The sequence below is a fragment of the Halichoerus grypus genome, chromosome 1 (assembly GCF_964656455.1).
Source record: "Halichoerus grypus chromosome 1, mHalGry1.hap1.1, whole genome shotgun sequence".
NCBI lineage: Eukaryota > Metazoa > Chordata > Mammalia > Carnivora > Phocidae > Halichoerus > Halichoerus grypus.
This window is the reverse complement of record NC_135712.1, coordinates 16,472,032-16,491,832: the sequence shown is the minus strand read 5'-3', so window position 1 is coordinate 16,491,832 and position 19,801 is coordinate 16,472,032. Positions and strand designations below refer to the sequence as shown.

Sequence of the window (19,801 nt, the reverse complement as noted above, 5' to 3'; positions counted from 1 at the left end):
TATTTATTTATTTGAGAGAGAGAGAGAGCATGAGTTGGGGGGGTAGAAGGAAAAGCAGGCTCCCTGCTGAGCAGGGAGCCCAATGCAGGGCTCAATCCCAAGACCCTAAGATCATGACCTGAGCCAAAGGCAGATGCTTAACTGACTGAGTCACATAGGTGCCCCTGTCTATGTTCTCTTGAGCTACAATGGCAGAATTAAATATCTGCAACAAAGATGATACAGCATACAAAACTGAAAGTATTTACTATCTGGCCTTTCTATGGAAAAAGTCTACCTGCCCCTGGTGTAATTCAATTTTGATATTCTACCAATTAAGTTAGAAAAAAAAAAAAAAAAAAAGTAATGACAGTACTCATAGTTATGAAGTAGTTATGACGTGGGAAGAAAACCAAAAAGTAGTTATGAAGTGACATTGAGCTGTTAACATCACAAGAGAGAGAATCAGACACAATGTGCCTCCGAAGAGAGCGGTAGCAAGACTAGTTATGAAGTGTCAAGAAAGTAGTTACAAAGTGGCAAGAAAACCAAGGAGTATAGGCTCTTATAAAAGCTATTGCTTTTATATGGATGCAAGCAGGCATATCCTATGAACCCAGAACTCACTACAAAGAATGCACCTTGAAAGCCATGTTTAATAACCCCATACAAATTGTAAGTTTTAAGACATAATCTTTTATTGCAAACGGTTTAGAGTTACAGTAAAAAAAAAAAAAAAAAAAAGGCAGCAAATTCTAGAATTCACTTTTACTACACTTAGATTTTTTAGCATCCTTAGCTATGGTGAAAGTACAAATGTTTTCAGCTAAGAAAATGAATCACTTTTTGTTTTGGAGTTTCTCCCCCTAAAGAAAAGTAAGCACCTTTGAGAAGTATCTTCTAAATATCACAAGAAAGCATCAGTTTTCATGTCTCAATTAGTTTTTAAGCCTATTCGTATTTGTAAAATAAAATACAAACACACAAAGTGACACAAAACAAACATATAAGGTAAAAACATCTTACGGCAGGCAGAATTCTAAAGACCTTCCCCCAGGATTCTAGCCCCCTGGTTATTCAAACAAACACCAACACAGGTACTGCTGTGAAGGGTCTCTGAAGATGGAATTCAGTTTATTCATTAGCTGGCCTTAGAATAGGGAGCTTACCCTGGGTTATCATGGTGGGACCAACGTAATCCCATGAGCCCTAAAAGGACAGAAGAGGAACGCAGAAGAGTTGCAGAAGAAGCAGGAGTCATCCGAGAAATAAAAGGATTCCACCCACTGTTGCTGTTTGCAGATGGGGAGGACAAGGTTAAAGGAACGTAGGTAGCCTTGACACGTTCAGAGAGTCTCTTGGCGGACAGCCAGCAAGGAGACAGGATCCTCAGCTCTGCAGCCACAAAGAACTGAATGCTGCCAAAAGCCTCAATGACTTTGGAGCCTCCAGCGTGAGAGGCCCACTGACCAAGAGCGAGATTTCAGCCTTGTGAGACCACATCAGAGAATCCAGTCAAGCTCACCTGGACTTCTGTGAGATAGTAAATTTTGTGGTTTTAAGCCACCCGTTTTTTCAGTCATTTGTTACGGCAACAATAGGAAATTAAGACAACGCCCCTGAAACCCTCATCCGAGTTAAGAACTAGAGCTTTACCCACCCCACCCCCCTAGAGACCCTCCATGGGCCCATCCCAAACACAGCTGCCTCTTCACAGTAATGGCTGCCTTGCATTTTATAGTCCGGTCACGAACATAAGCCCCAGACATCATCTGCAGTCTGACCCAATTTTTTTAAAAATCAACATGTCTGGGCACCTGGGTGGCTCAGTTGGTTAAGCGTCTGCCTTCGGCTCAGGTCATGATCCCGGGGTCCTGGGATCAAGTCCCCCATCCGGCTCCCTGCGCAGTGGGGAGTCTGCTTCTCCCTCTGCCCCTCCCCCCTGCCCGTATCGCTCTCTCTCTCTCTCTCTCTCTCGCAAAAATAAATAAATAAAAATCTTAAAAAATAATAAAATAAAATAAAATAAAGTAAAATAAAAAATCAACACGTCTGTCAAGTCACTTTGATCACCAGTGTCCCTTGCTACCCGCTTCTTCTTTCAGTGCATCTGTGGGAGACCACAGGTGATTTAAACTGCAGGGTTTCCTCTTTCTGGATGTCCTCGATTGCACGTTCGCAGTGAAGTTCAGCAAGCTTCTCTGCTCTTTCTATTTCCTGCAAACTGGCCACAGGCTCCAGAGCCTTTATCAATTTCAGATTTGATCCCTTGGGCCAGACTAAGGTGGTAGCATAAGCTTTCATCAGGAGGCACATCGTGTCTGATTTTCTCTCTTGGGATGTTAACAGCTCCATGCCTAGATCTGTCTCATGTATGTTACAAAATAACTATAATTCTATCAGTTCTTTTTATTCATTGGAATACTTTTATAAAAAGATGTTTCTCACCAGTGGAGCAGTTCATATGAGAAAGACTAAATGCTTGGTTCTTTCTCTTTTTCTTTTTCTAAAACCAGTTTTCAAAACAATAAATCCATTCCTTATCATCTTTCAAAAATGACCGATTATTTTTTTAATTATGAACTTAAGGATTTAAATGTATTTGATGAGGTTCACACTAGAGCAATTAAAATCTTTATTAAAGCTCAAATGGTCCCATCCTAACTCTAATGGTTTCCTTGAAATTTGGCATACAAGTTCCTGCAAGCTCCTTTTGTGCATATCTTGCCTCAGAACCTGGAAGCAACCATTTCTCCTAGTAGCCCTGGATTCCTATAGCGGGAAATAATATTTCAACACCACAATCTAAGCAATTTTAAAATCTAGCTGGGATTAATGATATTTTTAAAAGTTGGAACAAGATCACTTGGCAACATACAGTTAGTGATGTTACTATGATTCACCAGCAAAGTTTCAACAAAGATGTTAGAATATGAAGTTTGACCCAACATGCAAGACAAATACATTTTACTCTTTTGAAACAACCTGTGACCATCTGACAAGACAACATTGGAGATAGCTGAGATTTTTTTAATGACTGTTGACCATTTTATAATTTCAGAAAACAATATGTATTTTCACTAATGAAGCTTTAAACTGGTCCAAAAAAAATCACTGACTCAGTCTCTCCAAATTGCAAATTTTATCATATAGGTATCCAGGAAGCTGGTAAAACTTACTCATGATCTGACTTAGGAACAAATTTCCTGTTACTCTTCTTTCAGTCTTTCCAAATCGTTTAATCAAAGGATGCTGGTTAAGTATGCAAGTGTAAGAGCCACAACTGTAGTCCTTAGTTAAACTCAATTTTAACCAAAATACTGTATCATCCATGTTATTCATGGATTCAATCTTTTCTTTTCAAATCTGAAATTCTATGAATCCCTATATATTGTAAATTCATTTCAGCAAACTTTTGTTAAAAAACTACTCTAGATACTTGCTACCTACTAGCAGAAGGGAACAAAATGGATAAAATGAAAAAGTAAAGTGACTGCCCTCAGGAATTGTAATTATAATGTACAGAAATGTAATCTAATATTAAAATAAATTATAGATAAGTATTAAATTATTAAAAATCCTATCCCAGAAATATATATATACCATATATAGTACAAGGGAAGTAAAATAAAAATAGTAGAATATAGAACAGTATGCATATTTTGATACAAATTGGCTTTTTTAAATGAAAGTATCATACAAGTCACCAGTCTAAAAGAAGATGAACCAAAATGTTAACAGTATTTTTATGATTTTAAATATTTTAAGGTTGTAGTGATTCTTAATACATTTTTAAATGTTAATGTCTTAATTTTAATAAAACATATTTAAATGTATTAAAATAAATAAGTCAGAGAAAGATGAATACCATATGATTTCACTCATTTGGAATTTAAGAAACAAAACAGATGAACATGGGGAAAAAAGAGAGAGGCAAACCATAAAATAGACTCTTAACTCTAGAAAACAAACTGAGAGTTGCTGGAGGGGAGGTGGGCGGGGAGAATGGGTTAAATGGTTGATGGGTATTAAGGAGGCACCTGTTGTGATGAGCACTGGGTGTTGTATGTAAGTGATGAATCATTAAATTCTACTCCTGAAACCAATAATACACTATATGTTAACTAACTAGAATTTAAATAAAAACTTGAAAAATAAATATTTAAAATAAATAAAATTTAAATAAAATATATTTAAACGTATAACACGTTCCACACAAAACTTGTACACAAATGTTGATAACAACATAATTCCTAATAGCTGAAGGTACAAACAACCTAAATATCCATCAACTGAAGAACAGATAAACAAAATGTGGGATAGCCACAAAATGGAATATTATTCTACAATAAAAAGCAATGAAATAGTGATACACTACAATATAATGAACTTTGAAAGCATTACACCAAGTTAAGGAAGATAATCGCAAAAGGCCACAATTCATATGCTTCAATGTATGTGATACGTCCAGACTAGACAAATCCATGGAGGCAGAAAGTAGATGAGTGGTTGCCGGTGACTGGGAAAAGAGAGGAATGGGGAGTGACGACCACTGGGCACTGGGTGTCTCTGCGGGGTGGTGAAAATGCTCTGGAATTAGATAGTAGTCATAATTGCACAACTGTTCAAATACTAAAAACCGGGGTGCCTGGGTGGCTCAGTCGTTAAGCATCTGCCTTCGGCTCAGGTCATGATCCCAGGGTCCTGGGATCGAGCCCCGCATCGGGCTCCCTGCTCAGCAGGAAGCCTGCTTCTCCCTCTCCCACTCCCCCTGCTTGTGTTCCCTCTCTTGCTGTCTCTCTCTCTGTCAAATAAATAAATAAAATCTTTAAAAAAAAAAAAATACTAAAAACCACTGAAATTTACACTTCAAAGAGGGGAAGATTTTATGGTAGTGAATTAGATCTTCATTAAAATATTTGTAAATATGCATAATGTGGATAATAACATAATTCATTCAACAGATGAGTAGTTTTTTTAGAGATCTATACAAATAAGAAGGTGGAAGGAACCAGGAAAGTCTATACAAAGAAGTTGGCGTTTGTGTGGGGTCTTAGCTGCAGAAGCAGGGGGCAACATCTGCCCAAATTTTAGCAAGCATGACAAATTTTTTTTATTTTTTTTATTAACATATAATGTATTATTTGTTTCAGGGGTACAGGTCTGTGATTAAGCATGACAAATTATTAAAGCTAATGTTATTATAGCAATAAGGACTTGGCTAACACAATCCATAACGTATTTATTTATTTACTTACTTACTTTTTAATTTAAATTCAATTAATCAACATATAGTGTACTATTAGTTTCAGAGGCAGAGGTCAGTGATTCATCAGTCTTATATAACACCCAGTGCTCATTACATCACGTGCCCTCCTTAATGCCCATCACCCAGTTACCCCATCCCCCCACCCCCTCCAGCAACCCTGTTTGTTTCCTATGATCAAGAGTTTCTTGTGGTTTGTCTCCCTCGCTGATTTCATCTTGTTTTATTTTTACTTCCCTTCCCCCATGCGCCTCTGTTTTGTTTCTTAAATTCCACATATGAGCGAAATCATATGGTAATTGTCTTTCTCAGACTGACATAATGTTTTAAACTAACAAGGATTCACTTTTAAGCCAGATCAACTAGAGGCTAAAACATTCTGCCAAATGTCAGGTATGGATAAGCCCCCAAAAGAATGAGGAATTTTGTAGATTGTACATGTATCCCTTAACCAAAATCTCTTGATTCTCCTTCAGCATTCCCTTCATTGCACCAGTAATGTTAAAATGATACCCACTTGGCATGCCACAGCCTGCCAAGGGTAAGTACGCTTTTTATCTTTGGGGAATCACTTCATTTTGTATTAGCAGAACGTGCAGAAAAGCATGCCTTCTTCTTTATCACGTTAAGCACAGTGAGCTCTCGTCAGTCCAGCAGCTTTACTTAACCTAACTTGCCTGGAGCATAGCAGTCACATGTTTGTAATCTCATCCATCAAGGATGCACATATATCAATCACCTTTTATACAGTGTCAGAAAGAATGGAGAAAAGCTCTAATTTTGTCTTTTTTAATCAGTGTTGAGCTGAATTAAAGTTCAACACAGATTTGCACTTCTTTATTCACACAAGCAAAAGAGAATCGTTTTTCAAAATATTTTCAGAAAATGTGCCCATTTAAAGACTGATTTACAAACCTAGAGGTCATGGATGGTGTATGCAAAGCACTGAAACATTACCAAATACGCCTGCTCTGCTATTACAATGTAAATACAAATGTACTTTCAAAGGTAGATTTTTCAAAGAAAGGATGCCTTTTTGTAATCATTGGCCTAGCCGACAATTTTTGGGCAAATCCATTTCTCAAGCACATTGGATATTTATACCAGGTACACTCTGCAATTCATTTTCTGCTTTCTTTCCATCTTTTAATGGTTAATGTACATCCTTGCCTTGAACTGTAGACTGTCCAACACATAGAATTTGTTCTGACCTAATTTGTCATAGATCTATGTGCCACCATCCCATTTAACCAACATACTCATCTTTGAATGCTCTAAATATTATGAGAGAAACAACATTGGAAGGTACAGGGAATCTCTTAGGATAGCACTCAGAAGTCTTCAACTTAAAATTCTCCAAAGCCTCCCTCCATTTCTGGTTAAAGTCTTATAATCCTTAGCATGGTGCAAAACCAGCCATCATCTGGCCTCTGCCTAGCTTTCCTATTCCCCCTGTCTTGCCACTTTGGCACTCCAGAATATAGTTGTACTTGCATTTATCAAATGTTTAATCTCGCTTCTCTATTTTTTTTTCATGTCCCTTTCTCTCTGCTAGGACATCTATCTCTTCCTGGTTCTCTGAATGATTCCTACCTTTTCAAGATTCAACATTGGAAAACCTCATTCAACTTCTTCCTCCTAGCTAGCTAGACTGAGTCAGGTATGAAGGCCAATACTGTGATCTTTTATCTTATTTTTCTTGTGCCCGAGATACTGCCTGAAACATAGTTGGTGTTTAGTATGTTTTTCTAAGTGAATTAATAATGAGCTATCAAACATAAATATGGCAGCATATGTAGTTTGAGCAGCAACATCGGGTCTGGAGCCTACTGGGTTCAACTACCTACTAACTATGTGTTTAGAACAAGCTTCTTAACTCTCTTTGACTTGATTTTCTCATTTATAAACTGAAACTGATATAAGTTGACTATAATTTTAAATAAGTTAAAATGAGAAATTGCTTAAAATAATGCTGAACACATTATAAATAATTCAAATATGTTCATTATTATTGATATTGTAATTATAATTACTAGTATTATAGGGTATATGCCAAGAATATAAAAACTTGGCTTCATTTTCTCAAGGGACTTAAAATTCTTTTTAAAAAAGAAAAAGGAAAAGAAAAAATGAAGAATGCTATAAAATATTGTAATTAATACAGGAAATGAATTCAACCATAGGATCCAAAAATTGCAAGCTCGCAAAAGCTAAGATTGAATTGTTGCAAGGTTAATGAAAACTAATTTTTTCCACTCTATATTCTAGAAACTATTTGAACAAAAATATGTTCACTTATTAGATAGTATCAGAAATAAACAAATTAGGAGTTCCTGGGAGGTGTAGTCGGTTGAGCCTCCAACTCTTGGTTTCCACTCAGTTTGTAAGATTCAGCCCTGCATCAGGCTCTGCACTCAGCATGGAATCTGCTTGAGATTCCCTCTCCCTCTGTACCTCCCACTCATGCTCTCGCTCTCTAAAATAAATAAATAAATCTTAAAAACAATAGACAAATTATTTTTTTAAAATATGCACTGTATATTGAATCCTTACCCCAAATAAACCTCACGCCTTGACTGGAGACTGAGAGCCCAGAGTCAAAACTAACCAGAATTCAGGGGCGCCTGGGTGGCTCAGCCGTTAAGCGTCTGCCTTCAGCTCAGGTCATGATCCCAAAGTCCTGGGATCGAGCCCCGCATCGGGCTCCCTGCTCTGCAGGAAGCCTGCTTCTCCCTCTCCCACCCCCCTTGCTTGTGTTCCCTCTCTCGCTGTGTCTCTCTCTGTCAAATAAATAAATAAAAATTTAAAAAAATAATCTTTAAAAAAAAAAACTTACCAGAATTCAATGGTTTGTCTGTACTTTTTATAAAATCAAACAAAACATAAGCATCTAAGTGACGTTTTCACCTCCTAATATTATGCACATATTTTAATCTACACAACCATTGCTCAAAATATTGTCAGAACTCATCTTTTGGAATGGCCTTCAGTGTTACTTCATGAACAATAGAAGAAAATCTAAAATTTTTGTTAAAACTAACTTTTTAATAAAATAGTATATGATCCATTCTATTCACTTGAATCGACCACACAGAAAGTAAAAGCCTACCTAACTGGCACATACCATATGTCACAAGTGCTATAAATACTTTATGTAAATACACAGATTGACTACAAATGAGTACTAGCTATTTCCAATTTTCAAATCCTCAAAGGAATATTCAAATAATGTTCACAGACCTTGGAACAATGTTGGGGAAGTTGAAAAACTTGTCAAAGAGACATCTATTATTCAGAGATTAAAAATTCAGATAAGATTATTTTAAGGAAAATCATGCTCATTACTTTCCAGTCATACTGTATATGTTTCTCTGTATATACATGTGAGAAGATGTTAACAAGGATTAGAGAGTACAGCAAATCATTTTTTCAAATTATGTTCTGCTCCTCCATACCAGTTCCTTCCCACTGGCTCCATCCTGACTGGCCCCTTCCTTGCAAGAAGATGATACTATCACTCCGTGAACATAGGCTTAACCATGTGACTTGTGGTGGCAGATGAAATGTGGGCAGAAGTGATATTGGCCACTTCTGAACAAAGTCTTTTAAGAGCTATTGTTTGGTTCTACCATTGGGCTATTCTCTCTACTTCTTCAGAGCAAAGAAGGCATGGGACAGAGAGCTCTAGCCACGCCATATTAAATGTGTTACACAAATGAGAAACACATTGTTGTTAATGTAAGCCTCTGAGATTATAAAGTTGTTTGTTACGGCATCATAATGGTCTAAACTGACAAAGATAGCACTTTATGAGGGGGTCAAAGGGAATAAAAGTGAATGGATAATTTGAAAGCTAAACCAATTTCACGATGGCTTTAATATTGAGGATCCATGGCCCTCCTCTCTCTCTGAGCCCCAGGGAACAATTATTATTATTTACACCAAACAGTTTACCTCTGTATGGTAGAATATACACTAATATTCTCCCTAAATAAGCAAGTAACGAAAAGCAGATGGCACGTCGTGATTGTAATAAATGGATGCTGTGGGAAGTGGGAGGTAAAAATAAACACCCATCTATATCAGGATCAGTGATGTCATTGCTATGAAGCATTTGCTACGTAAATGGAAGGGTGAATCAACAGATCTGGGATAAAATGAAACTCAGAAAGTGCACTAATGAGGAGTATGCTTGCTGTAGTGCTAGAGTGTTCTTTAAAAATTATTTCTCAAAGCTGAAAGAAATTTAGGATGTCAAAGTCATTGGGTATTTACCACAGAGAATCCTGAAACACAGTAAAACAAAAACAGATTATGATGGCTGAGTAAACACTGTGGATGACCCTACAGTCACATTTAGGATGCTAAATACACTGAAATTGTCCAAAGGAAGATTCTGAAGGTGGTAAACTGAGCCAAAATTTACAGCTAAGTAGATCAGCCTGCTGAGTTTGAATATTTTTTAGGAATATTGATATGGGCCAAATAAAAATAAGAAAAGACAAACTTTTTTTTTAAGTACCACTGACATTTTAAGGTTTGAGAAAGGTAAAAATAAAACTGCATACGCTGAACTTGAGTTCTGCTTCAGACCTTATCAGATTTAAGAGAAATTTGTTTGCCAAGAAGATATAATCAATAAAAGGATGAAGCATCAAAGGCAAACATATAAGTTCTTCGTTGAATGTATTTAAGGAAAAAGTTTGCAAGCACAAACATGTCTGTCCTCTTTTCAAGTTTGAGATTGCTAACACTGAGCAGGAACAGATGGTTCAGATAGGGTTTGTCATGCCCAGTGAAACGAGAACTGTAAACACTCAGTTCATGTGCCAAGGATCCTCACTCAAAAGAATTTCATAGAATTTCACCGTTAAATCCCTAAAATATTAAACACGTTCTCCATATTACTTAGATTTATTCAATACAGTTTCATAGGTTTATACCAATTCTATTTCTCCAAAAACATCTAAATGCTAAATAACAGCCACTGATCCTTAAGGTGAGAAAGTCATGCCAAAAGCCCCTGGCCACGAAAGCATGTGAGCCTAGGCATCAAGCAATAACATCAAGGAGAAGGTTGTCCCTAGGATATCTGCATTCCTTTTCCTCTTCCCAAGTGCTGACCCCTTTCCCATCTCTACCCACCAGGGGACCAGGGTCACCTCCACCGTGTAGCTTCCCCTGACCTACTCCCCTTCTTCTCCCCTCACTTCATTCTCACAACCATCCTCATCACAAGCAATGGTATTTGAAGTATTGATTATATTCAGCTTTCTCCAAAAAAAGTGGGGGAGGGGGTTCCCTGAATCCCTGAAGAATCTCTGGCTGGAGAGTGCTTAGAGGAAGGGATGAAGTAAGGATTACTACCCCTGCTTCTAGATCAAGGCTAAAGAAGAATAAAGCCAGCCTTGTTGAGTGCCATGTTGGATGCTTTGCTTCCTTTTTCTGATATAGTCTTTGCAATAATAACACTGAGGGTGGGTGTTACTGATGCCATGTTACATAAGAAGAAACCCACCTGGGGAATTATTAAGTACCATGCTCATCCTTCAGCTGAGGATGAAGAAAAGCTGAAACCCAGGCCTCCTGATTCCTGCTCTGGTGCTCTCTATCCATGGGTCCAAGCTGAGGCAGCCCTGCCCCGGGGCAGCTTCCAACACACTAATCATGCCTTACATTCCCCATCCCCTACATTTCACCAGCATCCTCTTGCACAGGGAAGAACACGGCTTTTATAGAAGTACATTCATCCTGTGTAAAATTTATTGGATCCTCTAATTCAGAGTTAGTTACAGAAAAAAAAAAATCACAGTGTAATAACATTATATTTAATGAGGTGTACATTTTTTCCATTCTTCCCTTGGTATTTTAGACACTATTCTCCTAGGTCAAAACACCAGCTTTTACCCCATGTTCATGGGTTTGCAGTTTATTTGGTCATAGTTAATGCTGAGATCATGTGCCTATGAAACAGTGTCTGCCAATGTCACCTTACAGTTAAAATACTGGCCAAAGTATTATTTGGACCCTTAAGAAATAGAAGAAATAGAACTCTCAACATACAAACATTAGCTGGGAGATGGAGTTCATACAACTTCCTTGTGCCTTGGAAATTCGCTAAGTTGACTGAATCTTCCTAGACCAGGAGAAGAGAGCCAGGACTGGTTAAAAATGCTGACTTTCTACAAGCTAATCCTAGCTGGGGAATATAAATGAGACCACATAGAAAACTCTTTTCCTGCCCATTCTGGTTCCTTTCAGACCTCCAAATTCATTGCTCTTGCAATGAAACCTCCTTATACTCATGAGGCATTTTCTAAGTATCCTGAGACTTCAAATAAAATGTGCAGCTGGTTAAAGGTTTGCTTTTCTTGTCTCCTGATAGAAATTTATATCTGGGACACCATCTGGGTGAGACACAAGCGATTAGGGTGGTAGCTCTAAACTCCCTGCTTAGCAATTTTACTAGATGTTATATTCTTTTTACCATGATATTCAGCATGTTCCAGGAGATTTTGGCAAGTAATCATTCCCTTTCCACTAGAGTTATGAAATGCAGGTAGGCTTTGAATGGACACAGTAGGGGAAAAAAGCTAAAAAGTCAAATTCTTTCAGGTGAGCCTCATTTCCCCCCTTGACTTCCAGCTGCCATCTCCCAGGAAAACTGTTGGCCCTAAAGATGTAATAAAATAACCCTTAAGTAATGTAAAACAAATCATTTACCAAAAGTGAATTACTTTAAATAAAAATCAAGGACAAGGGGCACCTGGGTGGCTCCATCGGTTAAGTGTCTGCCTTGGGCTCAGGTCATGATCCCAGGGTCCTGGGATCAAACCCCGCATGGGGCTCCCTGCTCCGCGGGAGGCCTGCTTTTCCCTCTCCCACTCCCCCTGCTTGTGTTCCTGCTCTCGCTATCTCTCTCTCTGTCAAATAAATAAATAAAATCTTTAAAAAAAAAAAAAATCAAGGACAGAACATACACAGTTTCAAAATTAAAATGCTGAATGTAAACATCACTGAGACTGTCCTGGTCCCCAAACAGGGTGGGGCATGTAAAGGCAGCAAGCACCGATGCCTTCATCGCTTGGCAAACTTCCTGGCTGGCTTCAAACTGCTTTGGCACTTCTAATTTTGCATCCAGAGTAATTGTCTCATTCCCTCTTCACCGCTGCTACCAATTGTACATGCTGGTCTTTCCCCGAGGCATCTCTGGCCCCACCTCAACAAAATTGCATGAGGGTGAAGAAACAGAAACCGGGGGTGCCGGGGTGGCTCAGTTAAGCCTCCAACTCCTGATTTCACCTCAGGTCATGATTTCAGGGTGGTGGGATCAAGCCCTGGGTCAAGCTCCCCGCTCAGCATGGAGTCTGCTTCTCTCTCTCTCTCTCTCTCTCTCTCTCTCCCTTGCCCCTCCCCCCACTTGAGCACTCGCTCTCGCTCTCTCTAAAATAAATGAATAAATCTTTAAAAGAAAAAAAAATAGAAACTGCTCTCCTCTCTTCAAGCAGCTTAGCAAATTTTTCTTTTCTCGTCCCACCTTGCCATGGTACCGGGCCAAGGCTTCAAATATTAACATAGTTTTTTTAACAAATAATTTTAACATTTCTTTGAACCCATTCTCTTCTGCAAACTAAAATTTCTATATCTGCGGATCTTCAATAACCATGATAAATTACCCCCTTGGTTTAAGTGATTTTTATGACTACTTGCCTTTTTACTCACCAAAAGAAAAGGCAAGATTTTAGAATGATTTCCCCAGAACACTACCTTCCTTCCTCACTCACTCTGCTATCCAAGACTTAGAAGCGAGTTCCAGTGGGGTCCTCATGAAAGAAATAGAAAAGCAACATGTGCCTCATTGACTCCCTATCTTATTATTTGGTCAACTGATTTAAATGGCATATTGTAAAGCCAGGCGTTAGCGTACCCGAAGAGAAAATGAAGAACCAGCTCTTTTCGTTCTTCACCATAACAAACTGCTGGAAATTTAGAAGTTGAAAGAGACATGAATTTATTATCTTGCATTTCTTAGATTAGAAGTCCAATAAGAGCTTCACCAGGACAAAATCAAGGCGTCTGCAGGACTTGCATTCCTTCTAGAGGCTCTGAGAGTAAATCCATTTCCTCGCCTTTTCCAGCTTCTCGAGGCCACCCACATTCCATGACGCATACTCCTTTCCTCCGTCTTCAAAGCCAGCAACATTGCATCTCTAACCATTCATGCTTCTGTAGTCATATCTCCCTTTCTCTGACCAGAGCCCGAAAAGATTCTCTGCTTTTAAAAAACCTATGTGATTTGCTTGGGCCACTTGGATAATCCAAGATAATTTCCCCATCTTCACATCCTTGATATCACATCTGCAAAGTCCTTTTTGCCACGCAAGATAAAACAAAGGTTCTGGGGATTAGGACACAGACATGTTTAGGAGGCCATGATTCTGCTTACCACACCAGCTCACAGTGCTTCATTCCCTCCAAAATCACAGGTTACTTGTTTTCCTTTGCAGTAAACCTAACTTCTCATAGGAATTCTCAAATCTGTCTCTAAATCCCATCTGTTTTCACATGCAAGATCCTCCGTTTATTTCTTTGAACATTCAAAAGCTGTCAGTTGCAACTACCATAGTGTTTAATCTGTTGCACAATGTTTTTTTCCATTTGAAAGACATCTGAAGACTCTTCAGGATTCTGATAAATTGCGGGTCCTTGTTAGTTCTCAGATGCTGTTTGTGTCTTATTTCCCCTGCAGCTAGAAGACAGGCACATGTAAAGTATGGCCACGACAGGTTCCACTGGGGTCAACTTCACTCTTCCTAGAAGCAGGAAAACTTAGCTCTTTGTATATGCTCTCCTTTCTTAATGTTGTTCAATTGTCTCTAAAATTTGGAGGTTTCTCTCTTAGCCATCTTTGAAAGTATAGAATTTACTAAATTTTTTAAGAATTAGATATTCCCAGACCTCACACTTTTTTTTTTTATCTTCATGGCCATTACCATAACAGAAAAAGAAAAACTTGTACTTTCATGATCAAAGCCCAGTTCATAAAATTATTTGGAGTCTACATACCAAATTTTTAGATACTCACTCTAAACAACAACAAAGGTAAAACTGACATTAGTCTTTGTACCATACTGTTACCACTGTGTTTTCCTACTGTTACATGTATTCTGTTCTAGGTTAGAGCTCCAAGCCAGCAGGAAATTCCTCTATGCTCTAAGATAAATATAAATGCCCTAGTGAGTGAAGCAAATACAAAGAAGTAAGCAATCATGTGCACAAAGAATGTGGAAATGATATTTGGATTCTCCAAAGTCCATACAGCTCTCAAACTTTTGGGCCTCAACATCCCTTTACATTCTGAAAAATTGCTGAGGAACCCAACGGGGCTTTGTTTATATGGGTTATGCCAATTGGTATTTCCTATATTAGAGATTTAAGTTCAGATTTTTTTAAATATTAATTTATTTGTTCTTAGGTAACAATAGTGAATCCATTAAATGTTAACATAAATGACATTTTTATGAAAAATAACTATAGTTTTCAAAAAAGAAACATAGTGAGAAGAGTAACATAGTCTTACATTTTTGCCAATCTCTTTAATGCATGGCTTAACAAAAAGCATCTGGACTCATATCTGCTGCTACAGTCAATCTGCTACAATCTGTAGTTTTAGTTAAAATATGCAAGGAAAATTCAGCCTCACACAGGTAAATGTAACTGGAAATGGGAGGAGCATTTTTAATAATCTTTTCAGATAATTACAGATATACAAAGGGTGTGAAGAAAAATATCTTATGTGGGTATAGGTTAGGTAAGTACAACAATTAGTTCAAGCCATGTTTCCAGAAGAATAGTATGACAGTCCCAACATTGGCCATGACCAAGGAAAATGGTGTAGGAATCGTTATGGTGTATTTTTTAAAGATACTGACCCTTTGGAAAGCTATAACAACAAAAATAATTCTGGACATTAGCAAAAAAAAAAAAAGGATGCTAAAAGTAAATCACACAAATTTGTCCTTCCTCATCCAAAACTGACTCATACAACCTGGAATACTGTGAGCAATTCTGACTGCCATATTTCAAAGGTAACATAGCTGAACTGGAGGCAATCCAAGGAGGTTAACCAAAATGCTTAAGAGAATGGAGGCATTTTCCTAAACAAGAGAGATTAAAAGAAGGAAAGAGGGTTGGAAAAATGAATGAGGTTCTGGAAATCATGGAAGGTATAGATAGCGTAGAGAGTTATTTACCAAATCTGAGAGTTCTCAAACTGTCTTCAACGTGTGGAACTCATGAGTGGCACAATTTTAAAATGTAAGTGTGTTCAGAAAGGGTTTCTAGAGGAGTCACAATGTAGGATGGAACTCTGGAATGCATCTCTCTAATGTTTTGGGATGGCTGTTATAAAGGACAATCACGCCTGCCATTAATAAAATGCCCCTTGGTGTTGTCAAATAAATAATTATCCTACACCCATATCTGTATACTTTAACTACGAAGATTATTTTATGAGGATCCCTTGACTTTTCCATTCTTCCACCCTATAAAAAGGGTTTTCTACCTTTACCTAGTCTGTCTTCCTCTTTTCTGCCCTCCAAGGAGCTCTCATTTTTGCCAGACTGATCCTTTTGGGCTTTTGTAGGCAGAATCAGGCAGGTGGCAGAGGAGAAGAGTATAGGAAATTGCAGAGCTGGGACTGCAAGAGGAGTTTTCCCAGGCGAAGGGCATTTGAAAAATAAAGGTCCAGCTACACCTGCAGAGAATATGCACAGTTGATGGGAGAGGGGTGGGAAAAGGAATTTTTAAAAGCATTGCTTTTTGAGAGATGTAATGGATTTAAGTTACTCTGAAGCTAATTTTGGTTTCAGTGCTGTGTTCTCTCGACCACAATATGCCCCAGACCTAACCACACCAGTCAAGGCTTTACAAACATTCCCCTTGTGGGCTCATCCAATAGTGCCCTTCGGGATTTCTTGTTAAAACACCTAGAATTCTTAATTAATATTCCTGCTCTACCACGTGACTCTTTTCAGTATAAAGTGGTTAAATTAAACTCTTCAGAGGACCTCATAAGTTAGGTAAGTGGAGCACACGGAAGAATATGTCATCAGATGCCTTTCACTAAGTTAATTACAGATAAAACCAACACGAAGTGGTTAGAAGCAGAGGTTAAAATTTCACTCACTTGGACTTTGCATAATAATGAATTAAACTGCTGGATGCTATTGGCATTCTGCTGGGAATAGGATTTGGAAAGAGAAAAACCAGCCAATGAGTGGCCTGATTTTGTTCTTGAACATAACTCAAGGTAACACAAACCCACCAAGACTTTACCTCCCTTTGATTTCAAATGGTATTTGTGATAGGAGCTGTGCAGATGACTAAGAATTTATATACGTTTTCTCAACCTAAGATACTTTCTCCATATGTGTATGGATAACAAATCACCTAAATACTTTGTAACTCAGGCACTATGACAGCAAGGCAGTACCAATTCATTTCTTGAAAAATGAATGGATTCCACAAATCCAGAAATCACACCATCTTAAAAAGCGGCCAGTACTAGGGAGAGGGAATGAGAAGTGGGGGAGAGCAGAGAACACAATAGGAAAGAATCAGAGGACAGCGAGTGCTACAAACATATGGAAAATGGGATGAAAAGAACCATTTTTCTCTTTTCTCTATTGGGAAAAAATCAAATAAGCCTGCTTTAATGCATATACTTCACGTAAAATACATTTGCTATTTTTTAAGACTTCAAGTAACACATTCCTAAACTAAGGGCCCATCCAAACTCAGAACTCTTCATTAAACAGGCTTTGCGTTACGTTGTCCATGAGAAAATTCTCCTTTGTATAATATGTGGTTAATGCCTCCCATATTCCATGATAAGATTTTACAACCCCTTCCTTCTGCTGGTGGCACTTACACAATAAAAACAGTCAGACTCCAGAGGCTTGTTATTTTTCACTTTCCTTCTTACAACCACTATAAATTCTAGACCCTGATTTTTAATATGTTCCCCATTAAAATATATTAGCTAAAAACTCTAGGTACATTTAATAAAATAAGAAGGAAAAAAAACAAAAAACAAAAAAACCCAGGTCCCTACCGCACTCCCCTCTGGTAGTGTCCTCTTTCCTTTCTCAAATACTGTGTCCTCCTAATTGTTTCAGAGGAGGAGGGAGAAGCTTTCATTGTTGTGCATGACTTGGAAATAAGAAAACTATTTCTGCAGACACCATCACCGCCTTCAGCCATCACTTTGCCCTGTGCACCCATGCATGAACAGATTTCAACTGCAAGTATCTGCAACTTTGTGCATGAGGGGCCCTCTGGCTGCTGGAGTGTATTGGGCCCAGGAGCAGAGAGCAGGTCAGACCAGGTCAAAAGTGCTGGGGAGTCAAGGCCCCTTGGAGCAGCCCTCGACCACTGACTGACTGACAATAGAGGACTGTCTCTCCAGGGTCCTCGCCTTCAGGGGCGCCAACCCTGAGGCCGGATGTCCCTGTGTAGCCTCTTAGGGCCCCGAGGGAATGAGCCCTGGTTGTCTGACAAGCTTACCTGCTCAGAAATGCTCCGCTTACTGGATTCCTTCCCTTCCCTGTCTCAATTCCCCAACTCCCTTAAGGGCACTTCCTGGGGTTCTTTCCCAAGAGATTACTTGCTTTCACATCCTTATCTCAGGATCTGCTTCTAGGGGAACCTAACTTAAATCAGAGGGAATGCAGAACTTAAATCAGAGGGAATGCAGAACAGTGCTTACTAATTGGGAGGAAGAATCATCAAAAAAGTTTTAGGAACTGTTGATCTAAGGGAGGCAAATAGGAACAACTTCACTTTAATTCCAGTCTGTCTGTGATACTCACGCCAGAACAAGGCAATTTAGAAACAAGGTAACAAGGATCCAGGAAAGCTTCAGAGGGGAGGTGACATTTCAAAGAGGCCTTGAAGGATGATGACAAGCTTAGCTGGGGCTGAAGTGTTTAGAGGACATCTGAGACAGACGAACCAACATAATCAAAACCAAGAAAACATAGTACCCTCAGGATGAGAAGGGAAACGCTGGAGAGTGACTCGGGGCCTTGAATATGACACTAAATCCTAAGAACACAAATTTCATTCCATGGGGAGAATGAACACATTGCAGTTCTTTAGAAACCTATAAGCAAATCATATAGGACAGATTTCTAGAAATAAGATAAATCGTATAAAATTTTCAAATTTCCTAAGTTTATGATAAAGCTAAATAAAGGCTTTTACTAGTTTCGACTATTCATGGCAGACCTATTTTTTGTATGTGTGTTTGCATAGATATACACATATTAATATTAATGCTCTTCCATGAATAAAAATACAAAAAAATGTACACTATGGTTTCAGAGTCATGAAATGAATCTGCATATAAATAAGGACAAAGATATTCTGCAAAGTTGGTACTTTGCTGGTGTTGCCTATTGCAAGGAATAGCACCCCCACATGTTCTGTTTCCAATCTGGAAGTTCAGGACTCATGCTTACCATTTCCCCTCCTCCTCAGCAGCCATACCCAGCCCATCCAAGTCCTGTCAATTTGATCTCCTAAATATCTCCTGGGTCTCTTCACTTTTCAATTGCTCATGTCACCACTTAGTGTCTGCCACCGTCAGCTCTCCCTGTAGAAGAGCAAGAGCAAACATCCTCCCTTGCCCTGCTTCATGCCATGCTCACAGCAGATCTTGTCCTTCCCCCCAGGGAAAGTCCTGCATCAGCTCCCACTGCACTTAGGATAAAGGCTCAGTGTGATGTGGCCTTGGCCCACCCACTCAGGCTCATCCATTGCAACCCCTTCACTCATTCTCAGGGACCCAGCAGCCCCAGCCAACCTTCAGTTCCCCAGAAAAGCCCATGAATCTCAGGAGCTTTGCACATACAGCAGGTCCAGTTTGGATGATAATGTATCATTGGCAAGCCAACATTATGGGACCTGAAGACAGCCCATATCAATGCGGTGTATTCTTCTTCACAATTCATTTTCCTACACATTACCCCTTCAAACCACCCTAAAGTGTTGTATTTATAACGAGAATGTATCATCCAAACATAACAGTAATGGCAGAACTGGTCTCAATAGTCTAAGATCATAGCAGTCAGCTGCTTTATCTATTTCTGAAGTTCTTTTATCCATTTGTTCACCGCTATGTGATCCAAATCCAGATGACCCCCTAGTGCTGTGAAACAGACAGAGGCAAGTACAATAGAATCTCATGAATGGACTCAGAAGTGTGCCACATGATGTTACCTTAAAGTCAGATCAGCCTGCATTATAGCTAGAATAAACTTTAAATTACTAAATATATATATTACATATATATATATATATACCTATCCTTTCCCAAATCCCCCTCCTTCTTTACCTATTTAACCCCCAATTCTCCTTTACTTCTCAGACCAACATCACTTTCTCAGGGAACATCACTTTCTCTTGATTCCCCAGATCAGGTCAGATCTTTGTGTTTGATATTCTCCCAATATTCTGCATTTTTCCTTCACCATATGCCATTATCCACCTGTG

The 19,801-nt window shown here is 38.7% G+C and overlaps 1 protein-coding gene and 1 pseudogene across 2 annotated transcripts in view; one reads left to right on the top strand and one right to left on the bottom strand.

The window, feature by feature from the left end:
• The window catches only part of LOC144379080 (uncharacterized), a 217,304-nt gene that overhangs the window by 60,608 nt on the left and 136,895 nt on the right, over positions 1-19,801 (bottom strand). The window lies entirely within an intron of this gene.
• Positions 19,183-19,522, top strand: LOC118553268 (ubiquitin-conjugating enzyme E2 D3 pseudogene; annotated as a pseudogene).